This window comes from Belonocnema kinseyi, chromosome 4 (assembly GCF_010883055.1).
Source record: "Belonocnema kinseyi isolate 2016_QV_RU_SX_M_011 chromosome 4, B_treatae_v1, whole genome shotgun sequence".
Lineage (NCBI taxonomy): Eukaryota > Metazoa > Arthropoda > Insecta > Hymenoptera > Cynipidae > Belonocnema > Belonocnema kinseyi.
In genome coordinates, this window is record NC_046660.1 from 32074661 (window position 1) to 32099046 (window position 24386).

The window sequence follows — 24386 nt, forward strand, 5'->3', positions numbered from 1 at the left end:
ATCTAGTCGGGAGTGGTGCTGACTGAAAACAGATGATTTGGAGCGATTCGCGCGCCATTTGTTGGTCATTCTAAGGACTTATTGAACTACCCTCGTATAAAGCCGCCGAAAACAAACCATATAATTGGTCACGTGAGACTCTAAATTGAAATAATCGAATATGAAAGAATTTGCAATCTAAAACATATGAATCATTAAATTTGCAAACTGTGGCTTTGAAACTTTCACAATTTCAAAATAAAAATAGAACCATGTAATATTTTAAAAATTACTATCATTTGAAGGTGGAATATTTCAAAATTTGACTAGTTTAAAACATTAGTGTTTAGAATTGGATTACATAAAACCTTATTTATTAGTTTTGAAAAAATATGAATAGTAAATTCCACAATTTTTAGTCGAAATTGTCGATAAAAGTTGCAATTTAAACATCTTCAAGATTTAACATGATTTTAAATTGAAAATTGAATTAAATTGCATTGAAAATTTAGAAATTGAAAATAAAACCTCAATCACTTTAGAGAATAATTTAAATGTATAATTTTAAAATGATAAACTTTAAGAAATTTTTTATTCTTAAAATTAAAATAAGCAAATTTCAAATAACAAATTTTTAAAACTTCAGAACTTGGAAATTGCAATATGTGCTTACTCACAGAAAGCGCAAACAATGCATGCATTAGAAAAACAAAGTTTTCAGTAATTTACAAAAAAAATTTCTCGCACAAAGTTCATAGGGAAATATCATTTAGTGTATTTTACTTACACTCATTTATTTTGTAGTTTACGAAACCGAAAGATACTTCCCAAAAGATCTTGGACTAATTATGAAGTTTTTTTTACGGTTTGAAAAGATGTTTACTCTACAAATACCAATTGAAGTAGATAAAGCTTAAAAGCTTTGAAACTAAAAACAAATAATTTAATCATTTTAGGTCGAATAAGTTTAAATTGAAAATAAAAAATTTGTAATTAATGTAATTTAAATTTTTAAATAAGAGATTAAAATTTTATTATTATTTTGAAAGTTTAAAATTAACAATTTGTTTTTTTCTAGGGGCGGAGGAAGAAAATGAATACAGAAAGGATTTTAACATACTTACACCCACGACCAGGCATAATAAAATGTGCAGTACTTTTGAAGGTTTTAAGTATCGCTGATTACGAACATGCAGTTTCGTTTAAAAAATTCAAAATGGTGGATCCGATATAACCTGGGCGTGGCTCTAAGTATGTTAAAATCCTTTCTGTTTTCTTTTTTTTTCTCCACCCCTAGACACCCCGTGTAGCACGTAATGGTTTAGCTCTAAAATTGTTCAAAAATTGCTAAAAACGGGGTTATTAGGGGTTACTATCCCTATTTTTTCAAAAGCGTGATTTGATGAGAAGTTTTTGCATCTAGATTCCTGTTCAGCACAAAAAATGAATTCTGAAACACTGGGTGCAATCTTTCTCGCAAAACTCATGTGGGGCAGTGTAATCGAACAGTTTTAATTGATTATTGTATAAACGAATAAGAGAATTTAGTTAAAGAAACTGCATAAATCGAAAATTGAGAGCTTGCATTTTTAATTAGTGAAGAAATTTTTTTTATTAAACTCTTCTTTAAAAAAAAAGGTTCTTTCTATACGTTAGGACAAGATCATGTACCTTTTTCCCATTCGGCCTTAGTAAAATTAGTATTATAAGGCAATTTTGGTGAGGCATTAAAGTTTCAGGTTAAATTACAGGTGGTTATTTGATTTGAAGCAATTATTTCGACTTACATTTTTAAATCATTATTTACATTGAATAATAAAAGTAGTAAAGATCAATATAAGTCAGTCATTAAGATTTCTATATTATATCAAATTATAATTTGTTATGTAGTTCTTACGCATAGTTCAAATTTCCTATTGTTCTCTTTATAAAGTGATATAAATAGTATAGATCAATTTCGATACATAAATGTTTTCAGCCATTATACAGATAACAATTGCTCAAAAAAGAAATTCTGCCTACTTCTATTTCCTATAATTCTCTAGAGTGAATTTTTTTAAATGTTTAGACTACAAATCTTCCTAAAAAAATGTTCGGAACGTCTGGGTCAAGGCAGATAGAAGGGACAACACGTAAATGCGGACATTCTTGATTCTTGGTCGAAGAGAAATAGAGAAGGGAAAACAAATGGGAGAAAAGCGGAAGCACCATTTATTACGTCGAGGTAGAACATCGTGACGGTTTACATCCCCGCGAAACAGTATCATCCTAAAGAGAATAACTCGGACGCGGATACCACGCTGCCTGTGGACATGGAAAAACATTTTACTGTTTTATCGCTCCATTCATACCGAACACTGTTGCAACACTCCTAGCATCTACTATAGGATAATCTGATGTTTCGTCCCCTTCGAACACTAAAATGTTCCCAATATACGTGGGCAGTGGCTCATCTGCTAAATCTATTGCATTCATTAACTAAATTTTCAATGGAACGATGAGTGACCACTTAAGTTCAATCAATGGCCATTTATAGGAGACCAAAATTGTATAGAATAAAATTTGATAATTTAATTTCACTAGTAGTTTCATAAATTGTATGATTATAAGGATTAAAATCAAAAGGTGAAATAAAAAGAAGGATTTGAGATACACGTACCACATCTTTTTTCTTCTCGAGACTTGAGATATTAACATTTTATTATTCATATTATTTATTTTACAATTAACTAAATTATTAATTACCAAAACTAAACTTTTATTTGATTGATTTTTCGTGGGCATAGAATTTTCCATACATAATAAAATGTTCACTGTATAAAAGGTTGTAAAGTATTTTTAATTTTTCCGAAGGACTTCAAAAAATGTCAAAATGTTTCATAACATTTCCATAAATTCTGTAGAATTTAACAAGTAACAAGAGTTTTTACAAAATTGAACAGCCTTGAAGAAATTTTCAAATATTTCACAAGATTTCACAGGCCTTCAAATCTTCCATGAGGTGTAAAAGAAATTTCTTGAATGTCTAAAGATTTGGAACGACTTCATATAGGATTTATAAGATTTTAGATTTTTGTTTAATATTTAAAGTGATTTCAGAAAATTCTCAAAATTTCTAAATATTTCAAAAGATTTTAAGGAACTTTAAGGGACTTTGTAAGATTTGCGAGGAATTCATAATTTTGAAGACTATTTAATGGCTGTCAATAACATATTATGACGTATTTCTCCAGATCTACTAGGATTTCATACGACTTTAAATATTTGAACGAATTAAAAAAAATACTTTAGACTTCATGCAATTCAGGGAATTTAATTATACTTTGATAAATTGAAGGGATCTGAAAAGATTTCAAAGGCCTAAAAGTAATTTTCAGAACTTCAAGAAGTGTTAAGAGCTTTAAAACATTCCAAGGGATTCAAACACTTTTTGAAGGATTTAAAATATTTTATGGTATTTTGAAAAATTACCAGAAATCGTTAATAGATTAAATAAAATTCTCCTCAGATTTTATTGATTTTAAGATATTAAAAAAATGTTCCTGTGTTTTGAAAGAATCTCCTACAATTGCCGAAGATATGATATTATTTATGATATGATATTACTATGATTTTGGATCTCAAAAGATTTCATAGGATTTCAAACATTTTGAGAGATTTAAAAAGGTATAATCAATCTACCTGTAATTTTGCGAAATTCTATAATATTTTAATGGATTTCAAAGAATTTATTCACAAGAATTAAAAGGGTTTCGTAGGATTTAAAACAATCAGAGAGAATTCCACATATTTCCAGGTATTTCAAAAAAATTTGTAATTGTATTTGAAGGGAATTGTAGGGATTTCAAAGGATTTCAAACTATTTCTAAGGACTCTAAGTATCTATTTTAAAAAATTCTAAGAATTTTTAACAGATTTAATTAAATTAGAAAGATTTCTAAGGATTGAAAATATTTTAAGCTATTTTCAAAGATTTTAAGGGACTGTTAAATGATTTTAAAGAATCTTATTAGAATTTTATAGATCTCAGTGAGCTTATGTGGGTTATTTTATTAAATTTTTAGGAATTTCAGAAAATATAATCAATTCTCAGGGAATTTCACGGACCTTATTCATCCTGCTAATTATTAATTTCGTCATATTTTTACATTAAAAATCAATTATATAGATTTTTGTTAATTATAACTACTACTAGTTTCACATTTTGATGTTTGTTTGTTAGGATTCATATTTCATTTAATTTAATCATATTTGAAGAAACTTAATGGAAAAAACTTATTCATAAGAATTGCGGGATTTCGTAGCATTTCTAAGATTTATAAAAATTTAAAAATATTTATAAGAATTTTGAAAGATTTAAAAATGTTTAGAATGTTTCAAACCGTTTCAAGAAATTTTCAACAGATTTCAATAATTTTTAGCGATTTCGAAATACGTATAATATTTTAGGATATTTTTAAGAGCCCCATGAAATTTCCAAGAGCTTTGCAAAATTGCAAAGGATTTGAAAACATTCCAAAAGATTTAACATAGTTTGTGTTAATTTAAAAAATGTCTAGGAATTCTGAATAGATTTAAATAAATGAAACGGATTTCAAGGAACTAGAAATATATGATAGTATTGTGAGAGGTTTAAAAGAATTTATAGAAGATTTGAAAAAAAGTTTCCAAGGAGTTGAATGATTTTAAGGGATTTAAAAAAGGTTACTTGAGTTCAAAAAATTTTCAAAAGATATAAAACAGTTATATGGGACCTGTAAGATTTTACTATTTTTAAGAGATTTTAAGGGATTTTTAATGGATTTTAAATGATTTTATAAAATGTTCGAGGATTTCAATGACCATAAGGAGGTTTAAAGGGTCTCAAGGCATTTTATTAAAATTTTTAGTATATCAAGAAATATCGTTAGATTTCATGGACTTGCTGATGCCTGATTTATTCTACCAATTAGTATTCTCGTTACAGCTTACATTGGAAGTTAATTATATAGAATAATTTGATTAATAGATCAATTAATTTTATAGTTTTAACTTAGTTATTAAAAAATTATATTTAAAATTATCCACATGTTGGTAAACATGATGATAAAATTAAAATATTGCTTCAAATTCATTTTAGGTAGTACTAAGACCCTTTTATGTTATCGGATAACAAGGTAATGCAATACAACTTTTAATATTTTACAGAATCTTTAAAGTCTGAATAAACCTATTAAATAAGTGCTTGTCAAATAAAAATTAAATGTGTTTGTTCATATTTTCTTCATAAAGTCATCTCCAAAGAATGCTTTTTTTCAATAATAAACCCCGTGTTGCCGGAGGTGAAATAAATTGTTGTACAATCTTTTTTGTGCTTTCTCGATTGGTTATTTCTACTAAATGAGGATACTTTAAGTATCTCAGTTGAACGAACATTAATTTTCTATAAACCAAGTTATTAGGGACCATCCATATACCACGTCGACAGTTTAGGGGGGTGGGGAGGTATGGCAAAATTCAATACTGAAATCAGACAAGTAATACTCGAGGCACACTCGAATTTTTTATATTGTGCTTTGAAGACCAATAATATCTATATTTTTATCAAATACGTACACATGGACAGATAAGGGGGGTGCGGGGGTGTTTGTCAAAATTCCACGGCTGTCCCCGAGCGGGGTAGGGGAATCAAAAAGTAGAGAAAAATTGTCCACGTGGTATATGGATGGCCCCTTATGTTGTTATAAAAGTTCGATCGCATAAAAAAGGTTTCCATTTACTTTCTAATGTTAAAAATAAAACTTGAAGTATTTAATTTTAAATTTTCGTACGTCGATACTTTATTTAAAACTGTTTTGACTTCATTTAAAGAGAAATCGAAACTGAATTTGAAACTATTTATTTTTAAATCCATTTAAAGTTTTCTTTTCCTGGAACTTTTAATCGATTGTTTGTTTATCGACTTTCTAAGATAAAATAAAATGACCGTCAATAGATTTTAAATTTTGTTTTTCGCCAGGAAGATAGAAACACGCAAGAATTCAGGACGAGCAAAAAGGAGTAAAAAGGAATGAGCGAGTGAGTAACGAATGAAAGCACGGGTTTGCTTTATCAAAATCTTCGATCAGGAGCAAATGGGATTGGAGACGAAAGGACCTGTGGAAGGATATACGTGTATTCACCCACACGGTTGTAAAACTTTGAGCAATCTATCTTAGAACTCACCCCTTTTCAGACCACCTACGAAGTCCCTGTCTCCTTTGCTACACATAGGTAAACTGCTTGGTTGCTGCTTCCGTACAACCGGACGCGAGTTTGAAACACTGCAAAAGCTCTCCTTGTCCATATATTTTAATTATATACCTCGCTACCAACCCACACTTTGCACAATATTCACGAAACATGAAAAAGGCGAGCTTCCTTACAATGCAGAAGGTAAATTGCGGGAACTTGGAAAACAAATATTCGTGTCGAAAACTTCGTTATTGGGAAGGGTATTCTCAAATAAATTTTCATTTCTTAGTGTTATTTTGCACGATAAATTATAATATATTATTAAATTAAATTTGATCTATTGATAAATTCAGAAATAAAAAATTATAAACTAAACTTATTTTTTATATTAAAAGATTTCCGTTATAAAAGAAAGATAAGATGTGAAAACTTTTATTTTGACAATATCATATAATAACAATGATATTTATATTGGCAACGAAATAAGTCCATTTACAAAATTTTGCGATGATACGTTGGTTCCTTCCACTCTTCTTGTATCTTTAAAACATTTTTATTGAAATGAAAATAAACTAGATTTAACCAAACATTTTTATTAAGTATTAAATTGTTAACTATGCATGTTTATTCAGAGATATTTTCATTTTTAATATCCAATTTAAATCCGTTTAGTATAAATAAAATACGTTTGACCTTTTAAGTTCTAAATGTTTTCATCTAATTTTTTATTTTTCGGTTTCAAAACTTTTCATTTTGAAATTCTGCAATTTTTGAAGACTTCTTTTTCATCCTTCGAACTTTTATTGCCGTGAAACTAAACCAACTCTAACTGAAAGGTTATTGCATATAGGTTTTTCAAGATGGTTATGTTTCCCTGGCATCCCATGAAAGCTTTTCGTTGAAATTTAAAATTATCGCCTCTGTATGAAAGAGAATATGATTCGAAAATTAAAAAAAATTTAGCTTTCGAATATACCTTTAATCAAAATCCGTGCAACTCCAAGTGCTCTTAATTGTCAATTTGCACTCTCAATAGAGTGCATTTAATACATAATTAGTTGTTCATGAAATTGTTTATTTTATAATATTATAATTTTTTATTTTTAAGAAGGGTTGAAAATTGAGATTTTAAAGATTTCAAGTAGTATGAGCAGTATAAAGTTAGCCCCAAGGGGTGTAAAACTACTATGCGTGATTTAAGTGAACCAATAAACTGTGTTCTATGACTGCAATAATTAATATTAGATATTCAATGCTATTTTTAATTAATTACAAATAAAATCAAGTATTATAAGTAGTTCTATATCAGCCACATTTTTTTCTTAAGTAGAATAAGTAATTATAAGTCTCTTATATGAGTTTCAAGTAGTAGAAGTAATTTCAGATTAGCCATATGAATTATCAAGTATACAATTCATTTGAAGTCAGTCATAAGAAGAATCAAGTCGTGTGACAGAGTTAAGGGTAACCATGTATATTTTCAAGTGGTGGAAGCAATTTTAAGTTTGCCTTGATGTATATCAAGTAGTATAAGTCATTTTGAATCAGGAATATTGTTTCGAATAGTATAATTCATTGAGTCGTACGGGATACTATCAAGGTAAGTAATATACATAATTTTAAGGCAGCTACAATATGTCTCCAGTAAAATATGCTGTAAGTCAGAATTAATGTATATCAAGTAGTATACGTAATTTGAAGTCAACCATATAGTGTCATATAGTGGAATTCATTTAATCATGAAGGGCTATCCATAACCCACGTTATCAATTTTGGGCTATGCTTGACCCCTGCCCTCTAAACCCTCGATGTCGATAATACTTTAGCCCCCCACCCCCCGCAAACTGAAGTTGCCATTGGTTAAACAAGAATTTCAGGTATCTTCTGCGTTTTTTTACAAATTTCCGACAAAAAGGGAGACTTAAACATCATAATTCAATTTTAAAAAATAATACATTTTTATAATAACAAAATATTCAAACTTTTAGTCAAATATTTAAATTATTGTCAACCTTCAGATATGCGTTTTCAAACAAATGGTCAAATTTTCAAACAAAAACATTGAAATTCAAAACAAAAAAACAGTTGCATTTTTAACCAAAAATTTGAATTTTCCAACAAGAAGTGTGCCTTTTCCACCATGAAAAATACATTTGCAATCCAAATGGATGAATTTTAAAAAAAGCAGTTGCATTCTAAAACGAAAAACATGACTAACAAGATAATTGAATTTTTTAAAAAGTGATAGAGTTCCAAAAAAGAAATAACTGTCAAAAAAGCACATCCATATTTAACAAAATAGGTGAATTTTCAACAAAGAAGATTAATGTTCTGCTCAACAAGATGAATTTTCAGCAAAAAAACTTAAGATTTCAAGCTATAAAGTCGATTATTTCAGAAAAAACGTGACTTTTAAACCAGAAAAGAACGAATTTTTACCACATACATACATTTTCTAAGAAACGATAAATTGCAAACCTAAAATAAAATAGTTCAATCTTCAAATGAAAAGATTAATGCAAAAAAATTATTTTCAATAAAACACAATACTCCATATATGTATTGTTAAAAATATCATTATTGAATAAAAAGTTACATTTATACCAAATAGTTACATTTTCAAATAAATAATTTAATTTGAAAAATAAAATGTTAACAGAAAAGTAATCTTTCAACTAAAAAGTGTCATTTTCTAACAAACTATTGATGTTTTTACCAAACAATGTTAATTTTCAACCAAGAATATTAATTGTCTACCATTAAAGGTAAATTTTCAGCAAGATGCATGAATTTTTACTCAAACTGTTATGCCTTGAAGCCAAAAAGAGAAAGTATCTACAGAGCAGCAGAATTTTAACTTTAAAATATCTTTTCTTATAAAAAAAGTTTATTTTCGACCAAATAGTTAAATTTTTAAATAAATTGTATAATTTTTAATCGAATAGTTTCTTTTTTAATAAAAATATGACTTTTCAACGAAGAAGTTAACTTTGAATCAAAATGTTTAATATTGTACCAAATTTTTCATATGTTTCGCAAAAAAGATTAATTTTCAACCACGAAGATTAAAAAAGTTAAATAGTTGACTTCTCAACTAGAAAAAATTAGTTTTTCTTTACAAAGAATGGACTATTTACATTTTAGTAGAGAATAATTAATTCTTTAAGAAAACCGAATTTTCCTCAAGATATTTCAATTTTTAACCAAATTATTAATTAAACAGTGAAATTTTCAATAAAAAGAGGTGTGAACTGCTTTGAGAATACGGGAAAAAAGAGAATTCTTTATAAAATGATAAAAGAAATATGAAAGTGATTTTAAAGTTTTTTAAATTTCTTATCAAGCTGTACCCTTGCAGGCCCACAGCAATCTGGTGACATAGTTTATGAACGGCCCCTGACAGATTAAAATTTGAAATTTCAAGTCAGCTACAATATGTGTCGAGTAATATAATTCAATTGCAGACAGCCCTGTTTTTTCGAAATCCTTTGATTTAAAAAAAAAACATTGCGTTTGAAAAACGTGTGCAAAAATGCATCGCAGACAGTTCTTTTGTGTCGATCTGCCAAAATGGTGGAAATATTGACTGTTCGGATCCGCATGAAAATTTTTCAGCATAAAGCGTACACATCTCGACGACTAAAATGTACCTGACGGGTGTTTCGGAAAGCAGTGGCATGTACGCAAAAGCGGGCGGCGTGCGAAATTGAATTATGTGGTGGTGGGTTAACACAGTCCCGCGACATTTTCGCTCGTTCGAAACACACGCGAGTGTGTTGCCTCGCCGTAATTTATTGTCGGGTAATAATCCACCGGACATTAGCGTTTCGCGCGATACTATGGATGCCGACGTCGCTCTTTAATTCGGGAATTTTCACGAATTGTATTTTGCGAAGGACAGCTCCATAATTTGAGGATCGTACTTCTCGCGAATAAAAGCACCCAACCATATCCTTTTGCAACTTAACGACGCGTGCGAAGTGGATTGGCTTAAGTGTAACATCCCGAAACATTGAGTTACGTTAGTCCTGTCGGCGCAAATCACATTTCTCGCGTTAACGTCACAAAGGAGAGATTTCTCGAATTTTCCACTGACGTACGATAATTCAGATCCAAAAAAGAATAATATAAGAAAAAAGTTTTATAATGGATAGGGAGCGTCCATTAATCACTGAATGCTTTTTCAGAACGGAGAGGGTCTGGAAGTCCTTACGAATAATGACATGGGGAGGACAGTCCAAAGCATTTATACTAAGTTTCCTCTTTCTAATTATTGTTTTTTTAATTTCTCATCAACACCTTTTTTTTAACTCTGGCATATGCCTTTCAGGGAGTATCGTGAAATCCCTATAAAAATTTTTAATTCTTTGAAATCCCGTGAAATCTTTTGGAAATTTTTTTGATTTTTTGTAGTCATGTGAATGTTCTTTAATATCCTTCAAGTTACATGGTTATCATACATAATATCCTGAAATGTCTACAAAACTATTGAACTCCTTGGGAAATCCTTAAAACACTTTGAAAACTGTAAAAATTCTTGAAATCGCTTGAACCCTATTCATTTTCATAAAAATCCCTTAAGCTCCTTTAAAATTCCTGAAAATTCCTTAAAATCTATCGAAAACCGGTTAAATTTCTTATAATTCAGTGAAATATTTCGAAATTTTAACCCTTAGATTAAGAACTCGTACAAAATTTAAATCTCGTAAGAATACTTCCGAAACTTTCAAAATCCCTCACAATACACAAAACTCCAATGAAATCTTTTAAAAGCCTTTCAAAGTTTTTCAAATAACTTAGACTCTCTTATAATGTTCGAAATTCTTTGAAGTTTCGTCAAATCTTTTTAAATCTGGAGAAATCCTTTTAAATCCATGGATACATTTTGGAATCTTTTCAAATCTCTTAAAATTGTTTTAAACCTTTGAAATTATCGAAACTCCTTTTTTATCTTCTGTAATGCGTGAAAATACCACAAAGTACTTTTAAATATTTGAAATTTTAAAAAATCTGTTTATATCCTTTCAAACCTGTGAAATTTCATCTCTTAAATATATATACTTTAGTATCCCACAAAATTGTTACAAACACTTTAAAACTGTTAAAATCACTTATAGTCTTACAAGTTAGTTAATAATGTTGAATTTACATAGAATTTCTAAAATTTTATGAGATGCTTTGAAACATTTGAAATATCTTTAAAATTCGTCGAAATCTTGAAAATGCGTAGGAATGTATGAAAACGTTTAAAATTCCGTTAATTTTTTTCGAATCTTACAAAGTCGTCTACAAATTATGGTTATACTTTGCAATATTACAAAATCTCCTCAAATCTGTTCAAATTCCTTGAAATCCTTCGAAATCTTTGCAAATATTTTGAAAAAACTCTTTAAATCCCTTTAAATCTTCTAAACTTTATTCAAACACTCTGATATCCTTTAAAAATTAAAAACCTTATGATTTATTTTGAAACCTCTTAGAAACCCTTCAAATCACATAAATGCTTTAAAATCATTGAAAATTCTTAAGAGCGATTAAGATCTTCAATATCCCATAAAAGTCTCTTGAGATCCTTTTAAATTCGTTAAAATCCGTTCTTATTCCTTAAAACACTTAGAATCCGTCGAAATCCTTTGCAATTCATTGAAATTTCGGAAAGTCTGATACAATTTCTTAAGATCCTTTAATATTCTTTTAAAAAATGAGATTCTCTCAGAAATTGTACTAGCTAATTTCTTTAAGCTCATGAAATCTTTCAAAATCTTTAAAAATTTGTAAGATCTCTTGTAATTTATTAAATCGTTTGAAATAAGCTAACAATTTTGTCATCCCTTTAAATATTTGGAAATGTTTTAGATAGATTTGATTTGAATAATTTCAAAATGCCCTATTTCATATTCTTTCATATTCTACAATTGTAAAAGTTCAAACATTGAATCGAAATAGTTTTGAATACTATCTGATTTCTAAAGTTTTTATTGAATATCATTACGTTCTTCATGCTGTAAAGTTATAATTAATTAATGATTGACGCTTTCTGATCATTCAAATTATTGGATTATTCCGAAACATTCAAAGGCATACAATTTTGAACGTTTTAATGGAAAACTATTACATTCTAAGAGCTCTCAATTGTAACTCATACAAATTTAAGATTTAAAATTTTTTAGTTTCTAAGATTGTTTATTTTCTATAGTTGTCATTTTTATTTTCAAATGGTGTCAAAAATTGAAATTTAAGCGAGTTTCAGTATTACAATGAATTGAACGTCAAGCAAAAGGGATGCAAAAGTAATATATTTAGTTTAGGTCAACTAATGAAATCTTTTAAGTAATAGAAGTAATTTTACGTTATACATAATAAGTGTTACATATTCAATGTGGTGTTTAGCCATCTTCTTAGATAATTTAAAATCTGTAAAATTTCTTTTAAGCATTTGGAATCGTTTCAGATACCCTACGGCTTTTATAATCCCTTGAAATATTTTTAAATGTTTTGGAGTTCCTCAGGTTCTCATAAAATCCATTTGAAATTCCTTCAAATCGTTCGAAATCTATTGAAATACTTTCAAATCACTAGAAGTCTTTCAAATGTTTTAAATTGTTCAGATCTTTTGTCATCCCTTGAAACTTTATTATATTGGCGGGGGCGGGAGGCCTCATTAATTTTTTCAATAGGGGGTAGAATGTCTGAAATTTACAAAATCATTCTTACGTAATGATTGGATGTCCCCATATAAAAAAAGTTAAAAGTGTCGGGGATGATCTCCAACAAATCTCTGAATTAATGTAAATACATAGAACCCTCTAAATGCAACAATGGTACGGCGAATATCTGGAAAAATGGTGGTACGAAAAGTGTAAGAAAAAAAGCTTTAAAAACACGGTAATGTGATTAAATAAAAGAGAAAAACAATAAGTAGAAGACATAATTGAACAATATGAAGATAAATCATCCGAATAAGAAAAGCTTTCCGTAACCTGTATAGATCGATCTCAGCAAAATTAACTTGATAGCTTGGTTCTAAGATAATTTATCAGTATTATATTTCGTGAATTAACGACTGAAGCAGATTTGAGGGCCAATCATTCATTTGGAAGGTTAGATTATTAATCTAAGTCGCAGTAAGAGAGGAGGTAGGGTGGGAAGGGGAAGTTAGATGCGGTCTCTTTGCAAAGCAATGAACTTCTGCGTTACTCTTAATCCCGCTTCCGTTCAAAGTTACACGAGTTATGGCTCTGATTCCTTCGAACTTGGGTGGAATTGGCTGTACAGGAAGAGGTAACCGTGGATCGCGGGATTACACTTTCTCGGAACTTATACTCGATGGCCTAGAACCGGTTCGATTTCACACGAATCGCCGCTAACCGCCCGAGTTAAAACTTTATTGTATTTCCCTCGAAACCACTTGTACGTACCAAGTATATAAATTGAGGAATATAATTTTTTGCTTAAATTCCACTATGTGAAATTAAATTCACCACAGGCTTCAGAAATAAACCTTTTTTCTAACCTGAATATAATGTGTTGTGAATTTCCAGTGAAGGATCTCGTACAGTTTTATTGGCTCAAGTATGTAAATGAAAATAAATTAGTTTGAGAAGCCAGGAAGTGACCTCAAGTGGAGATTTTTTTAAAAAGCATAGGCACAAAAAACGCGGTCGAAATTTTTGAAGGTTTTACATTGTTTAATTATTCATAAAGTCGATAATTTAGGAAATAAAATATAATTTTCAATCTTAATTTTACATGTCAAGAGCTTTAATGTGAGCCATGCCCGAAGAAAATCGCACTAGAAGAAAAACTTCCAGAATGGGCGTCTAAATAACCTTTGAAATTAGTTTTTAAATACCTTTAAGCGCTTTTATAAAAAAACGAAAATGTTTACATAGCAGTTTTTATTTTGAATCTCAATTCTGCATGCCAAAAATATTCAATTTGATCCCCCTCTACAAAAAAAGGAAAGTTTAACATGGAAAATGTTCTTCCTTATGAGGGGCTGGTCACTCAGAAATCAGAGATTAAGACTAACAATGACAGCCACCGGAATAATGAAGATTTTTTAGAGTCCTCCCTCGGACCAACTCCAGATTTCTTGTGACTTACCACGAGACTCCCGCGGAAATTTAATCGCGCCCTACTCTAAACAGATCTCTCGAGTGTTCCCGTCAGAGTTACGAATCTTTGCGGCGGGGATTTTGCCAAACCGGCCGGCTGGAGCGAGGCTTTTCGTGAAGCACTGAGACTAACTAGGACTAACCAAGAAACAACGCAATAGAATTTAGAGATTCCTTCTGACCTCCGCAGGGTCTTTCGTAAGTCCGGGAGTCACCTAAAATCTCAGTGATCGACCCTAACGCTTCCTTATCTCAATTCTGCATGCCAATAGCCTAATTTTAAACCATGCCCGAAGGAAATCGGACTGAAAGAAAAACTTTTAACATCAGGGTTTCCCCAGCCCTCAATCTCCCTATTCCTTCTTCTTCTCTTCCAAGTAATTGTTTCATATTTGAAATTTAAATATGGATCAGATTTTTCCAAGGTTCTCAGTATTTTTAACGATCCATAGTGGTCAATTATGGGCCAAATATAAAACCTTAGGGTGGTAGCTTGAATAGATTTTTTTATACAAGGCAAGAGACGTGCAGACAAGATTATAAGGGTTTCCTACTTGAATCTGAAAAACACCAAGTTGTCTATTATGTATCCAATTTTTTTTTTTTGTTAGAGACATGGGAAAAAAATTCCTTGTTATTAGCATTACTTAATGAAAGTTAAGTCACTTTCTGAGGAATCTTCAAAGAATATTTTACGGACAATAAGTTTTAATTCTGACCATTCTCCGCAAACCTCTTCTCTTTTTCCGCGAAGTGCCACAAAAATAAAAAATTGCACTTCTCTATGTGAAATTTATTCTAAAGACGATATTTTTTATTCTTTAAACATTATTTTTTTATTTAATACATGGCAAGTTACTAAGTAGTTTTACCTGATTTTCAACTACCTATTTAACCTATTTTTTACAATTATTCGAAAATTTCTTTCCCTGTGACCCTAGTATTTTTTTTATAAAAGACAGTGTCCAATTTATTCAGTATTTTCTTATCTGCATTAAATCGCTATGAAAAATGACAATAAATAACGCACTAAGGAAAATATGTTTGAAAAAATTATCATTGTTTGAAGAATTATGGTAGAAGTTCTGAGACATGATAATCATAAATAATAAACGACGTAATATAAAGATTAAAAAAAAGTCGAGTCTTATGCACCTTTCTTCTAAAAAGGCACAAGTAAATGATTAAGTTTCTGTTCGATTTATTAAAAGTTTATTATTTATTAGTTGAGATATCTCCGAATTCTTTCAACTTCCTTGTTCTAAGGATTCCAAATATTTAGAAAGTTTAATTTAAATTTTAAGAAAACATTGAAATTTTCACTGTTTTTACAATATGTTCTTTATAAAATGACAAAATCCCTTCATTTCTAGTGCTAATAGCTAAGAAGTCTGATAACTTTCAATCTATTCTAGAGAACAAATCTGAAATTATATAATTAACAATAAACGAACGTAAAAAATAGTTAACATAATATTCTTATAAGCGTACATATGATCGAAGACCAACTAACTTTAATGGTATCTTACGCGAAACAATAACATTTTCTTTTTTTGATTCTCGAATAAGCAATAAAAAGAAGATAAAGTGAAAAAAATGGATTTTCGGTAAGAGAATAAAACTCCCGACCCTAAGTAAAATTCCCCAGGTGTTTCCGTGTTTTCCCGATCTCCTGGTCCACTAGACACCCTGAGAGTCTAATGTGGGTATTTAAGAAACTCGTGAAACTTGGTTGTGCTTTTCTGAAGACCCAGCTTTGAATAAACAGCGCTATGCTTGTACGAAAACAGCATAGAAAGAATACTCTCTCCTGAAATATGCATAGTCTGAGTGCAAATCTTGAAGTAAGTAATTTATGAATATGCAGTTGCTACTCGAGGATGATAATTTCATGTGGATTTTCGCTGAAAGGTGAGCTAGCTCGTCGCGGTACTCGATGCTCGTAGAAGAGGAAAGTGTTTACAAATTTTCGAGAGGCTGTCCTCTAGCTGAAGCCCATTCACGGGGCAGAATCCCAAAGTGAATGCTTCGAAGCCAGCGAAGACGATGACGAAGAAGCACGAGAAACTTCCGCGAGTGCAGAGTACTGAGCTAATATTTGAGTTTCCTGCAATGGTTATATTCATAGCTAGGATAATGAGCTGGCGCCTTAATAATCATTCCTCCTGAGATGTGCGCATGCGCAAAACTAAGAAGTGGGCAAGGATAGAAAATGTGAGCGAAAGCGAGAGGGGGAGCTCAAACGAAACTTACGAGACCAAGATGAAGGGAGACTCTGCTTCATTTGGCAAGCAGGGCTTAATATGGTAGCTACTCAGCAAGCATCGCCTGCAGCAACCTTTACTTCAATTCGAAGCTCCAACTCTCTCCTCAATCATGAATATTTTCACCCCTGTTTCAAAGTTCTCGCCTCAACACGAAATCATATTTTCTACCTTAATTTAACACCTCAAGTAATTATTGTGAGATCCTTTAGATGCCTTAAAGCATGTGAAATTTATGATAAAATTGTTATTACCCGTTTGGAAATTGTCCAGCATAGATACTTTTAATTTAATTTCCTTTTCAGTTTAACTAGCCAGGCCACCGCAGGGACCTATGTATGTGCCCCTTAATTTTTTTACCCAAAATTCCAAGTCCGATCACCAACTTGAATAAACAAAAAAAAAGTTACTACAAAAAAAAGCTTAAATTGTTATACAGCATTAAAAAAGCGTTTTTGTCTCAATCTTTTTTACCTTTTTTGGAGAATAATATGATTTTTTTATTTCCTGTATAAGATCTGGGTTATGAAAATAGAGAATAAATCAAAAAATTCAGTGTTTTAAATTTGTAATAATATTTGAAAAATTAGGAATGTAATGTATAAACAATTCACATTCTGAAAATTTCACCAGTTTATTTTTTATAGTTTTATTTCGTTTGCAGTTTACTAATTTCGATGTGAAAATATTTCAATTAGTTAGAATCCATTACTATAGATCTTTAATTGGAGGAAATATACGTTTCAATTATAATTTCGCACCAAATTTTGTAGTAATTTTTGTCGTTTATTAGCTAACTAGATACTCGATACAGTTCGATTCCGACTGTTACGTCCCGTTCCGTGATCCAAATATTCACTTCGACGCCATTTCGCGTTTGCCAGCGCACACTTTAACACATTCTGCATACAACTTTTCTTATTTGCGGATTTGCGATTTTATTTGTAATTCATTTTGAGCATTTAGAAAATTACAAAGTACAATTTAAATATATTTCCAAAAAGAAGGAGCTATTTGTTCGACCTAATAAGTACATGTTTTCCACGTGGCGCTTCTAAGGTTAAAACCACCTAACATCAGGTACATGTAGTTAGGCGTAGCTAGAGTTTTTTACGCAGAAAACAGGTAAAATACCTAGTAAATTATGTATTAAGATAGCTACCTGTAGAACTGTGCATAACCACACTTTTTTTAATTTCTGGTATTGGCATTTGTCAGATATTTTTTCCACAGTCAATATTGTTCATGAATGGTGTACTCGTAATTACACGCCTGTCTAATGGTCGCTAGCCAGCAGAAAAGTCATAAGAGTAAAAATCTTTTACTCTTATAACTTTTCTGCTGGCTGGCGACCAGTAAACATGGGTGTAAATACACCATACAAAATAATATCACCTAAAGCGAAACAAAAGCAAAAAAAAAACTAATCCGAGCTTCCGTATATTCCATGGAATTATCTTAATTTTTAACATCTACAAGTGATAATTGTGAAATGTGATTATCGTTCATTTAAATATTTGTAATCGAAATGTATTTTAATCTAATTTTTTTAAGAATCCCGATGAAAAAACATCAAATATACATTGATAAACCAACTTCATTATAATAAATGTATGTACCTATATGATTTTTTAAATTTATTTCAAGGAATGTTTGCAAAGGTCCACAAGTTTTAGAGTTTATGTTTGTAAAGGAAAAATGGAAACCGCAGAACATAATGTCCTATATGCGCGTAATTTACATCGTGTAAGAAACTAGACACATAGAGTAACTATTAATTTACCGTAAAAAAACTACGTAAATTACTTAGGGTATTTTGCTTACCCATCCCTGCTTAATAGCATTCTTTTTCTTTGAACCTAGAAAATAAACGCCATTAACAATGAAGTAAGAAAGTCTATAATGTAGCTTTGATCATTTTAACCCTTATTTGCACTTATTATGTACAGAGCATCTTTGATCAAAAGTAATAAGTATGATAAAATTCCTTTTATTTTCTACTGATTACTTTTTACAAAAGACATTCTATATATAATAATACGCTAATTTTTTATAACTCCTAATCACTCTAAATTAAACTTGATTGAGAAAGAAAGGTTGAAATACTCTTGCAGGACAATAAAAGGGGAAAGTACTGTAGGGCCTATGTAGGCCATATAGTGGGCTTATCTGGACACTACAGAAGGCCACATCATTGGTCCTTCGTGGGCAGCCTAGATGGGATCTTCGAAGATGAGCATGTCGAAACCACATGAGCCATTCGTCGTTCACCAAAGTAGGGCCAAAACAGTAAAAGGGCAAATTATGATGGCCCTCGCGGGGGCCAACTCAAAAATGTTTACACGCGAAAGAAATTAGAGAACAGAGATATTAATTTTGCACATTTATGGGTATTACTGAATTTGAAAATGGTTCACTAGGGTGGTTTAATTGAAACGGGTTCAAAATATTATTATAGACGTGATGAGGCAACAGACGGTATCAAAGTATGATCTAAGTGTTATGGAACAGAATGTTAAATAATTTTTTTGAACTTTTAGGAGAAAGTAGCATTCAGGAGAATGAAGGAAAGAAGCTATATGAAGGCTATTTCAAGTATTTTATTTTTGATGTAAGGATATTATTTATTGTTCATTTATCTTTCAAGCATTTAAAAAAATACACTGTTTCTGAACGTAAATTAATATAAACAGTCTGTTTGATTTTATCTATCAATTTTATAAACAGTATTAATGATACCCATCATTCTCAAAAAGAAGCAACAGCCATCCTGTCGCAACGAAGAAAGCATTAAGGAAAACCCTAATGCTTATCTTTATTAAAACATTCTTAGATATTTGATCGAACAATAATAAATAATCATATTAGTGAATTCATTAACAAAAAATAATTTTGAATTTCTTCGATGATAATGAAACTTCATATTTCTTTTCATATTTAAATCTTAAAGCTGCAGGTCCATTCCGCATTAAAATACCATCTCTGGATCTAGGACAATTCAAAAAATTGCAAAAAATTATGATGACAATTCCTTAAAGCAATAAATTTACGATAACGTAAGATGTTAGATGGACCTTAATTCTTTAACGCTTACGATATAGGTATTGGTGAAAACAGAGTTACCCGTTTTATCAAAAATACATTTTTTGAATTCAATGAAATTTTTACTGCATTCATATTATATACCTACTCATCACATATATGAATAAAGTATCAAATAATTTAAAGTTATTTTTTAATTTATCCTTTTTAATCCTTAAACTACCAGGAACATTTATTTTTCTTAAATACTTTTCAATTTGACCATTTTGATGCATCTCTGTTATTAACCATCTTAAATTTACCTTAGCGACTAGCATAATGTTTTGAATTTTTGTCAATCAATTACGGTTTCTACGGAAATGAAAAATTATTCGAATTATTAATCGTTTCGAAGCTAGGTTTGATCCAAAGATCACAATTCAAACAATTGGTATAAATAAAAGGAAATTATCACATTTGTGACAAAATAGAATTTTAGACATTTGAATTTAAAATAGTTTGATTCTTTTATTTTCAAGTTGTAAGATTCTGAGATATCAAATTGATCCCAAAAATTTTCAATATTCAAGTCCAAAGTGAAAAACGTTAAAGGCTTTAAAATCAACGATAACCATTATTTAAAAGTTTTTTATTTTGACAGTTGGAAAGCCTTTAGGCAAAAAATTGTATATTCAAGTTTAAAAGTGAAATTTTACTGAAATTTTTAATATTTGAGTCTCAAACTATTTGATATAGAAAGTTTTGAATAAAAAATTTTTCAAACAGTGAGGCTTCATATATGAAATAAATTCCAAAGTTTTTAACTCCGAACGCTCATAAATCGGCAAATTGCCTATTCATTAAGGCTTTAGAGTTAGCATTATTATACCATTTTTATTCCGTCGAGTTAAGAAAAATAACTGCATGGACTCTTCAATTAAAAAGTTTTTAATTTCAAATTCGCCGTATTAAAATTTCTATAATTATATATAATGAAATATATCAGTTTTATATATTTCAATTTTACACAAATAAATTTAAATAAAATACTTGAAATAGCCTTCATATTAACGCTTTTTCAAATAATATTGAATTTTTTCATTATTACATTTAAAATTAAAATTGAATATGCAACATTTACAGTTTTACAAATGACTTTGTTGTAACGATTGCAATTGTGCCAAATTATTGCAAAGAATATGTTCGATGGAAGATTCTTACATATAATGTGTCAAAATTTGTCAAGTGGGCCACTTTCTTTTATGGGTTGTGATTTTTCTTCGGGAATGCGAGATAAGCTAGAGTTTTACATAAATAAAATGGCCCTAAAACTTTATTGCAAAATTTTACATTTTTCGAGTCGTTATTGTGATTTTACATTTTTCGAGTCGTTATTGTTATTTAACTTTTTTAGCATTGTTCTCGTAATTAATTTTTTTCTCTCAATCAGTACAAGCTATCGACATAACTATGTGCATGTTTCGTTAAATATGTTCATTCTATAAAATAAAAATCATTTTACCATTGTTGCATAAATATTGATGAAATTAGCAACAATTTTTATAAACAAATAAAATTCTTTCTAACTTCTCAATTAATTTCAATGCTTTACTTGACTAATTACGATAGCTCCTTTAATGACGAAGATTTTGGTAAAAAAAATTAGGGAACTCGCATATCATCAAAAGTTGTGCGTGTTTTCGTGTTGAGGTTCCGCGTTCCATGCCGCGCCGCGTACGATATTCACTTTAAAACGTGTACGATGCTGTAGGCCGAGACACGCTGCAGTGCGGCGAATGGAAAAGTTGGTGTTGAAAATGAACCAGGGCTTACAATTTTCATCCAATTCCATCTTTTTTTTTGTTTAATCAAAGCTAATTAAATTCTGTAGAAGTCTGTCGAGGGTGATTTTGGTAAATAGGCTATGTTTGTTTGTTATTCAAGTTGCAAAATGCCAAAAAATCATAGTTTTCTATATTTGAGCTGCCTGTACTGAAACAGTAATTGATTTCACCTCAAAAAGGTGAAAAGCTAATAGATTTACAATCTATTAACAAATCCGAATAACCTCTGTATATATAAAATGCATTTTTCTGCACAATCATTAGGTTTGCCTTCAAAAATTAAAAATTCCAATACAGAAATGGACAATCAAAATACTTACCATTTTTATAAACAATACTGATTAACCAATGCATAAAACAGTCGCTCTTTGATAGAAAAATTTCATTTTTTTTTGCATAATTACTCATTTTATCATTAAATTAATATTCTGACAGAGGAAACTGACGTTTCACAATATTTTTCATTGTTATTAACAATTCTGCTCAACAAATTCATTTAATAGACGCTTTCAAATAGGAAAAATCTCTTTCTTGCTGAAATGTTGATTATATCATAAAAACTAGACGTTGTACGATTCTGTTTCTTATTTCAAGGTAACATTAACTATTGAACCCAAAAAACGGATTTCTTCTATAAGATAGAATTATTTTAAGAATTGATAGATCATGATTGTTCATAACAATGGGAAACGTTGTTGGATGTCAGTTCATTTCATAGGTGTTTAATTTTTTATGATATAATCAATATTTCATCAAGAAAGAGATTTTTCCTATTTGAAAGCGTCTATTAAATGCATTTTTTGAGCAGAATTGTTAATAAAAAAGAAAAATATTGTCAAATGTCAGTTTCCTCCATCAGAGTATTAATTTAGGGACAAAATGAACAAATATGCAAAAAAATGGATTTCCTCTTTAAAGAGTGACTGTTTAATGCATTTGTTAATCAGTATTGTTTATAACAATGGTAAATATTTTTCTTTTCCATTTCTGTCATGGGATTTTCATTTTTGAAGGCAAATCTCATGATTGCGCAGAAAAAATGCATTTTATATATACAGAGGCGCTTGTTTATTAAATTTGTTTATAAAATTTGTTTATAACAATAAAAATATTAGACTTTAGGGTTTGATTTTAACAAAACATTAATTTCACTCGATTTCACGCGGAAAAATTTGATGGAAAAAACTTATTGGCTTCAATGTACAACAATAATCGATTTTGTTCATTAATTTGTTTATAACAATTGAACAGCTTGCATGAACTTCGTCTAAGTTTTTAGGATTTGTTAGTCAATTCCCTAATTCCCTAATTTTTTCTTACCAAAATCTGCGTAATTAAACGAGCTATCGTAATCAGAGAAAAAAATTAATTACGAGAACAATGCTAAAAAAAAGTTGAGTAACAATAACGACTCGAAAAATGAAAATTTTGCAAAAATATTTTAGGGTTATTTTATTTATGTAAAACTCTAGCTTATCACGCATTCCCGAAGAAAAATCACAAACCATAAAAAAAGTAGCCCATTTGACAAATTTTGACACAATGATATCATGCTCTCATTTTTATTTGTAGAGCTGACTTTGTAAATATTAAAAGTATTGATATGAGAAGTTTCCTTTCGGAAATGGAGTTTGAAAAATAAACATAGAAACGAAAAATCCGATTTTGGTTCCTCTGACGCGCGATTTCTGGCTGTACATACGCTTTGAGCAAAAAATACGAAAGGAAGGGAAATGTATATATCTGGAAAATAGAATAGACGAGTTTCAATGGGAATAGATTTTGAATCTTGAATTTTCAATATAATAAAGATTGATTTTCTACAAAAAAAAATAAACTTTCAACGACAATTTTTATTCATTTTCAATAAAGATCATTTTTCAACTGAATTATTAAATTTTAATCAAAGGATATTAATTTCAGAACAAAAATTTGTGTTAAAAACCAAGCAGTTGAACTTTAAAACGAAATGATGAATTCTCAACAAAACATGTAACTTTGAACCAGAAAATGCGATTTTTAACGAAAGTATTGAATTATAAGCAAACAGTATTTATTTTAGACCAAATATTTGTATTTTATAACAAAAAAGATCAAACTTTATCCAAAAAACCGTTGATTTTTTAATTATATGTTTGAATTTTGAAGTAAAAATATGGGTTTTTTGATAAAAAAGTTTAATTTTCAATCTAAAGGACGACTGTTAAAAAAATGAATTAAAATATAATTTTTAACTAAGCAGTCGATTTTTCGAATGGAAAATATACATTTTCAACCAAATATCTAAATTTGCAATATAAAACAAGAGTTTAATTTTGTATCAACAACAGTTGAATTTAAGCAATCAAAGGAGAATTTCCAAGAAAAAAATGTAATAGTTAATATTTGAACGAAAAAAAAAAATTTTTTACGATTAAAAACTTTTAAATTAAAAAAATAAGCAATCGGAGACAAATTCTTTAATTTTTTAGACAAAAAAGGCGAACTGTCTGCAAAACAGTTGAACTTCCAACGAAAAATTTCATTTTTAATAAAAAAGTTAAATTTTTTAACAAAATAATAAAATTGGATCCGAAATAAGAATTTTTTAGAAAAAGGTTCTTTTTTGACCAAGTATATGAATTTTATAAAATAAAATCCGAACTTTTAAACAATAAAATTAGTTTTAAACAAATAGTTTAATCGTTAACCAAGTTAAATATTCACCTACAAAAGATTCGTTTTCAACGAGAATTTTGATCTAAGTAGTTCAACTTCTAAACAACGATGAGTTCTGAACAAAAAATATAACAGTAGATTTTATAATTAAAAAGAATTATTTTTCGGTGTGAGGTCTATATATTCTCCGTGGTGAATACAATAGGCCGACAAAATTTGACCAGATGTCATAACCAAAACCCAGAGTATACTTGTCCGAAGGTTTTGAGTGCGCTGAACAAAAAATTTGG

At 29.6% G+C, this 24386-nt stretch overlaps 1 protein-coding gene across 1 annotated transcript in view; it reads right to left on the minus strand.

Moving 5' to 3' along the window:
* The window catches only part of LOC117171484, a 477779-nt gene that overhangs the window by 253255 nt on the left and 200138 nt on the right, over positions 1–24386 (minus strand). The gene's annotated exons all lie outside the window — the stretch shown is intronic.